This window comes from Monodon monoceros, unplaced genomic scaffold (genome assembly GCF_005190385.1).
Source record: "Monodon monoceros isolate NGI ecotype Baffin Bay Population unplaced genomic scaffold, NGI_Narwhal_1 Super_Scaffold_9, whole genome shotgun sequence".
Lineage (NCBI taxonomy): Eukaryota > Metazoa > Chordata > Mammalia > Artiodactyla > Monodontidae > Monodon > Monodon monoceros.
In genome coordinates this window covers 3,425,617-3,433,000 of record NW_021703786.1, presented here as the reverse complement: position 1 = coordinate 3,433,000, position 7,384 = coordinate 3,425,617, and the positions used below count along the sequence as shown (strand labels likewise).

The 7,384-nt window shown below is 41.4% G+C and overlaps 1 pseudogene; it reads right to left on the bottom strand.

Moving 5' to 3' along the window:
- Positions 1-943: 943 nt before the first annotated feature.
- LOC114889286 lies at positions 944-1,979 on the bottom strand (annotated as a pseudogene).
- Between the last annotated feature and the right edge of the window lie 5,405 nt (positions 1,980-7,384).

Below are 7,384 nucleotides of genomic sequence, written 5' to 3'. Positions count from 1 at the left end.
GTTGCAATGTTCCAAAAGATTTTGCTATTTGTTGTAAGTTAAGTTCTTGTTAGTTAAGGAATTTTCTATCTATTCCTAGGTTGATAACTTTTTCTAATAGAAAAAAATCATATCTAAGAGCACACATTTAAAAAGCTAACTGGAAGTTTAATGCACACGACAGGGATTTTTCTGCTTGTGGGCTCACCTTTAGAATGTTGAGACTGGAAGTTGTCCATTTTCTACAGAATCACCAAATGCCTTTAGGCTAAGTTGCTTTTTCCTAAGGCTATTCAAATGGGGAGGGAAAAATCAATAATTGATCTGCATCTGTGATATAAATGCCCAGTTGCTGGCATTTTGTATGTGATAGAGAAGTTGAAATCTAACTGCATATTATATATACTTATGCTTAATCTCCAATTTTCAAGTTTTCTTAGAGTCCTGAGTTTTTGCTAATAAATTTCCCTCAGAATATACCTCTGATTTTGTACCTAAAGAGAGAACCAGGGTAACAGCTGGCTGAAGTGAGAGGATTAGACTGTTGTATACTGACTTCTAAATGAGCCCCTATGATTTCAGCCTGTCACCACTTTTCAGCCTTCTTCTATACAGAATTTCTGAAATCTGAAATGTGGAATTTTTTCAAGGCTACTACTGTAAGTTCTTTCCTTTGTATATCCTCCACAGCATGTACTCTAGTCTGTGAATTCCTCTACCACTGTAAATATTCCTATTCCTTTATTTGCTTTTAACCTTTAAAAATTTTGTTAAATTCTCCAATATGTAGATGCACCTATTTCCATTCTCTTTTCCTTGTGTACTGATGATGCCTTTTATTTTTATTTATTACAATCTTAGCGAGTTGTCTGGAGAAATGAGAGACACAGCATGTTTGGTCAGTCTGCTGTTTCTTTTTTTGTTTTTTTTTTTTCAGTGGCAGGTAGATTTTATTGGCCTGGGACTAGGACATACCAGGGATCCTCCCCCACGGCAGGGGCTGGGGGCAAGGTTGAAGATCAAATCTGATGGTCACTTGTGGTAGAATCGTGGGTTCTGGCTGTGCTGGATGAAGGGGAGCCGAGGGCCAGGCTGACTGGTGGTTGCAAAGCCTGACTTTCCTGCTGGTTGCATCTGCACAGGGAGCTGGGGTGAGGCCAGGAGTCCAGGGGCTGGATGCAGAGCTTGGGGATGCATGGGGCGCAGGGAGGATGAGTCAGAGAAGCCTGTCTGTTGGTTAGCGTGTTCCATTTGTTTTTGCAAGGACGGGGCACCACCAGGCTGGAGGAACCCTGTCTGGGTGGGCTGAAAGTGGCTGGCACGGCATAGGGCTGATGCTGTGGCTGAGACAGGTACTGTACTCTGAGCTGCTGACTAGGACTGTAGGCAGGCTGTGTGGGTCCATAGTGAGGTGGGGGCTGAGCAGTCCCATAGGCGCCGCCCGGGGTTCCTTGGAATTGCCCATGCTCTGGGGTCCCTGCGAAAGCAGCTGCTGAGCCTACGTAGTGCCGGGTTGTAAGCACTTGGGGTCCAAACATCTGTTTGGCTCTGTCTGCTGCCATAAGGGTGCCTGGGCGATTATGTCCTCCAGGGCTCCCCTGCATGCTGTGGAGGTGAGTTCCAGTGTGAACGGTCAAGCCTTGCTGGTATGCCGCTGATGTCAGAGTGGTCAGGTCACTCTGCTCTTTTCGCCTCCGTTTTTCCTCCTCATGTAAACCTTTCTTGAGCTGCAGGAAAAGCTGATGTTTCTCTTCCTGTAGGGCTAAAAGCTTCTCCTGCAACTTCAGGATTTGTTCCTTGGTTTCCTCTAGTGACATTCTCTCTTCCATCTCCTTTATCTTCCTTCTCTCCTGCTCTTCCTTCATCTTCTGTTCCCTCATCTTGTCCACCTCTTCCTCCTCCTGTCTCTTGCGCTCCCGCTCCATCATGATGTGCCGGTGCAACGCCCTGGCCATGGCTTTGGAAAGCTTGGGGCGCTCCAGCAGCGCAGGCATGATGCTGCCGGGGGCGCTCGGGCCGTGGGTGCCCGGCTCTGTTGCTGGCTGCCAGACCTTGGGCCAGGCCTACAGGGAGGCGGGCGCTCAGGCGTAGCGCCCTGGGCCGGGCGGAAGCCGCCCGCCCGCCGCCCCTCTCAAGTGCCCACCGCCCGGCCCAGCTCTCAGCGTGGCTCCTCTGCGTGCGCGGCTGTCTGATGTTTTAAACTGATTTTTTTTCCATTTTATAAATTTCATAACTGAACTATCTATATAATTTAGAGTTAATTATGTATTATGTATTTTACTGTTAATATGTTCTTTTGTTCTCTTCTTTCTTGGACTCAGTCTTTTTTTTTTTTTTTCTTTTTTTTCTGGAGCACATACTTTAATAATTAATCAAGGAGAAGGAATTAATTTTAAGCCTCCTCTTTTTTTGAACTTCTGAAAATGTATTTCTTTTGCTTTTACATTTGAATATAATTTGAATAAGTTCAAAATATTTTTCTTAAATACATTGTAGGCATCTTGGAATGTTTTCTAGAATACTGGAAATTTTAATTTTTCTCTCAGCTTATGGAATTTTCCATTTGTTGTTGAGAAGTAACAAATGTCACCACAATGTTACTAAGTGTCTTCTTCAATAATAATTTAAGCTTTCACTGACTCTATATGAGAACTCAAAACTTTCTTCAGATTAGGGATTTTAAAAAATTATATTTCCTTATTATTTCTTTGACTCTCTCTTATCCATCAATCTCTTACATCTATTCTCTACATCTCTTAACTTTCAAAAAATAAATATACTATTTCTTTCTTACTTTTCTTTTGTCTTGTGTTTTGAGAAAATTCCTGCCTTGACTTTGTCATTAATTTGATTTTTCACCAGGAGCCATTCTACTATTTGACTTTCAGATAAGTTCCCAACTGCCTCTCTGCCTCCCCAGCAACCTTATGACTTATCAATTGCATCATAAAAATTTCTCCAAAACTTAGTGAAAGTAAAGTAGTAAAGTAAAGTATCTCATAGTTTCTGAGTGTCTGGAGTCCAGCTAAGAATTAAGTGTATTCCTCTACTTCAAGGCTTCTCACAAGATTCCAATCAAGATTTTGCCCAGGGATGAAGTCTCATCTGAAGATTTGATTGAGGGAATATCTACTTTCAAGTTCACTCATGTGATTGTTGGCAATATGCAATTTTTCAGGGCTGTTGGACAAAGGGACTCAGTTTCTTACTAATCATTGCCTGTAGGACTCCCTCAGTTCGTTGTTATGGGGGCTTCTCCTTATGTCAGCTCACAATGTGGCAGCTGACTTCCATCTGAGTGAGCAAGCATGAGAACAAAAGGATAGAAAGATGGAAGCCACAGTCTCCTTGCAACTTAATCTTTGAAATGCTATCCGTCAATTTTGCCATATTCTATGTGTTAGAAGAAAATCACTAGCTCCAACCCATATACAAAGATTAAGAATTAAGACATGAATACCAGAAGGTAGGGCTTGCTTGTAGCCATCTTGAAGTTTACCTACCAAGCACCCTCTACCCATTACATTGGTTTTAATAGCTAAAAATTCTCATTGCTTTTTAAATAGTGATGAGTTAATTTTTAATAAATGTTAAATCCTTCTGAATCTTTGGGAGGATGCTAATTATAATTAATTTTAACATCTCTTCTGATTCCTGCAACAACTGTTTTGTTCAGGGGCTAGTTCTTCTGGTTGTTTTGTCTGTTGATGATTATCGTACACCTTCACACATTTATAATTAAAAGGCTACTTTGATCAGTATTGAATGTACTCAACATGAGAAAAATCTGTATTCTGCTGGTAGTGAATACAGATTCCAATTTTAAGATTCTGGCTTGTGTGGTCATGCAGAGAGGGGCTGAGTGAAGACAGAGCTTGGTTGGTCCACATAACATTGACCTCCTGAGCACAGTAGAAAAGTTATTTGAGAAACTCCTCTTTTTCTGCCTAGAACCAAGGCTCATGCTGGGTTTTTTGTGCTTCTAAATAGAAAAACCTATTTGAGATTTAACCTGAGGGCAGCTACTCTGAGAGGAGCCTCATGCAGCTATTTCTGTGGTCTTTAATTACACCAAACCTGCCCCATGGCTCACTGAATTTTTCAACCCTGCAGGCTTTGATTTGAGGTTAGGCCATGGCTTTTCCAGGAAAAACTTCTTTATGAGGTTCTGTGTCTCTTTCCTGTAGAGATTCTCAGAGTGCTCTCTCTGTTGGGTTTTCTGATAAATCTCAATATATCTCCTTTTTTTATCCAGAGTCTCTTTAAATCTTGGTCTTTTTAATAAGACACTTTTTAGATTTCTAGTGACCAAGATGGTGTTAATAGTCCCCTCAGCTTGACTAAGCTTTAGACAGGCTTCTTACTGACTCTAGGCACTGAATCTACCTTTTCTTAGAGCTATTACTTGCCATGCTCCCCAAACTGCACACACACATGATATTTGTGTGTATGATAAGCATCACTGAAGGCTTCTGGCAATAGAAGGCTTTTACATTAAAGTAAAACAAAATTTTAAATTTATTGTCAAATATGTACTTCCATAAAATTCTTTAGACTCCTGACCAGCTAGAATTTTTCATAAAATATTTTAATCTGCTGACTTTAACTCTCTGTCATTTTGCTGCACCCCACTTTGTCTCTCAATACCCTTCTTACAATTTTTGTTTTTCTGAGTTTGCATTTCTTCTCGTCACCATCTTCCTCAACCCCATTTCCAGAGAAATTTAGCTCTCAATTCATTGTACAGTTCGAGAATAAATTTTGCATACCCAAGACCCTATGTTCTCTGAACAGAAGACTGCCAGCTTGAAGGCTTATCCTTTACTTAGGACAGAAGAACTAATCAGGGCTTTGAAACACTGGTTTCCCATTCTACTTTTGAAAATAAGCAGCTATAGTTAGTTTGTATTATAAATGTTATTTCATTATACTACAATTGAAATTGTCTAAATATTTTTATAAAATCATTTTTTAAATGCTTGAAATTATAACTAAAGATCAGAGAATATTTCAGCCTTAGTTTTCCTGCAAATTACTCTGTTATTGAAAATGTTATGTTGTGATAGAATTGATAGAATAGTATACTAAACTCCTTTTTATCTCTTATGGATTTTCTTTGCTTTTATTTTTATATGGATAAGTCCAAGATGTTTGGCCAAGCTATGTCCATATACTTTTCAAAGAGAAAAATATATTAAATACATTTAGAAATTAATTTGTTTCTATTATGTCTTAAAATAAATGGAGAAGAAACAAGGAGTCCAAGCTGGTGGTGTAGGAAGACCTTGAACTCACCTCCTCTCACAGACACAGCATATTTACAGCTACATGTAGAACAGTTTTTCCTCTGAAAAGGACCTGAGAACTAGATAAGCAGCACCTCCACAACAAAAGGCAAAAGAAACACATGGAGAAGGGTAGGAGAGGCAGAGACACAGCCTCACCTGGGACCCCACCCCAGATGTGGTGACCCCACAATCAGGAGGGATCCCAGAAAATACAAAACTCTAACTCAAGGAGTGAAGGGATTGTGCCCCACTTCAGGCACCCTGACCCTGGGAGCTGGCACTGGAAAGATGAGCCCCCAAAACATCTGGTTTGGAAAATTAATGGGGACTAACACCAGGAAAACCATAGAACTGCAAGGAATGGTGATCCTACTCTTAAAAGGCTCCTGCACAGACTCTCTGGCACTGAGAACCAGCACAAAGTCAACAGATTAAAAAGTGCAGAGACATTTTAAAGCAGCTCTAGGAGAGGCAGGAACCTGCAAGGACTTGCTGCTGATGGAGCCTACAGGCACCATTTTTGGTTCCCTCTCTCTAACCTGCTACTCTGGAGGGTGTGCTCCACCCACCCATGCTATAGCAAGGCTGGGCAAGCACTCTGTGTCCCCCCCACCCCCAATGAGCACCCAAGTCACAATTTGGCCAGGCAAGCCATCTGAGCCCCATCCATCATCTGCAGGGACCAAGTTGCAACCAGAATGGGTGAGAGTCCCAAGCCCCAACCTATTTGTGCTGTTGCCAAGTGACAACTGGACTCACTGAGCACCATGAACCCCACCCTCCCTGTGAAGCAGCCAAGCTGAAACCATACTGGGCAGATAAGTCCCCTGAGCCCCACATTTCCAGCGCAAAAGCTAGACCACAACTGGGCTAGGTAAGAGCCCGTAGTCCTACCCTCCCCATGCAGCAGCCAAGCCACAATCAGGCCTGAGCTCCTCTCACTTGCCAGAGTGCTTGAGTCACAACTGGGAGAGGCAAGCAACTCAAAGTTGCCCTTTCCACACAGTGGCCAAGCCACAGTGGGTTGGGCAAACACCCTGAGCCCTGCCCTCCCTGGGCAGCAGCCAGGGCCCTATTATAGCTGGTGAGCTCATGCAGCCCACACAAAAGATGCCCAAAGAGTACCTGGCTCTGGTGGCCAGGGGAGACTGCACTTCTGGCCTACACAGAACAGCTCCTACACAAGACCACTCTTTCAAGGCTGAGGGAGGTAGTTGATTAGCCTAACACATACAGACAAACATAAGCAAAATAAGGAGATGGGGAATTCTGTTCCAAGCCAAAGAACAAGGGAAATGCCTAGAAAAAGATCTTAATGAAACAGAGATAAACAACCTACTTGAAAAAGAGTTCAAAATAATGGTCATGAAAAAGCTCACTGATCTTGGAAGAAGAATGTATGAACATGGAACTTCAAGAAGGAGATAGAAAATATAAGAAGTACCAAACAAAAGTTATAACTGGACTAAAAAATACACTAGAGGGGGTCAAGAGCAGAGTGGAGGTACAAGAAAAATCAGTGAGCTGGAAAACAAAGCAATGGAACTCACCCAGACAGAGCAACAAAGTGGAAAAAGAATTAAAAGAAGTAAAAATACCTTTACAGAGTTGTAGGAGTACATCAAGCAACATATTTTTCACATTATAAGGTTTCCAAAGGAGAAGAGAGAGATAAAGGGCCAGAAAAATCATTTGAAAAAGTAATGGCTGAAAACTTCCATAATATGAGGAAGGAAACAGACATCCAGGTTTAGGAAGCCCAGAGAGTTTCAAATAACTAGAATGAACTAGAGGCAAGATACTTGTATTCAATACTTTGAAAACTATAAGACATTGATGAAAGAAACTAAAGACAACACAAACAAATAAAAGATATACTGTGCTCATGGATTGAAATAATTAATATTGTTAAAATGTGCATGTTACACAAAGCAATCTACAGATTCAAATGCAATTCCTATCAAAATACCATGGAATTTTCCCTAGAACGAGATCAAGTAATCCTAAAATTTGTATGGCACCACAGAAAGACCTCAAATAGCCAAAGCTATCTTGAGAAAGAAGAACAAAGCTGGAGGTATCACACTCCCTGATTTCAAACTACTACAAAATTACAG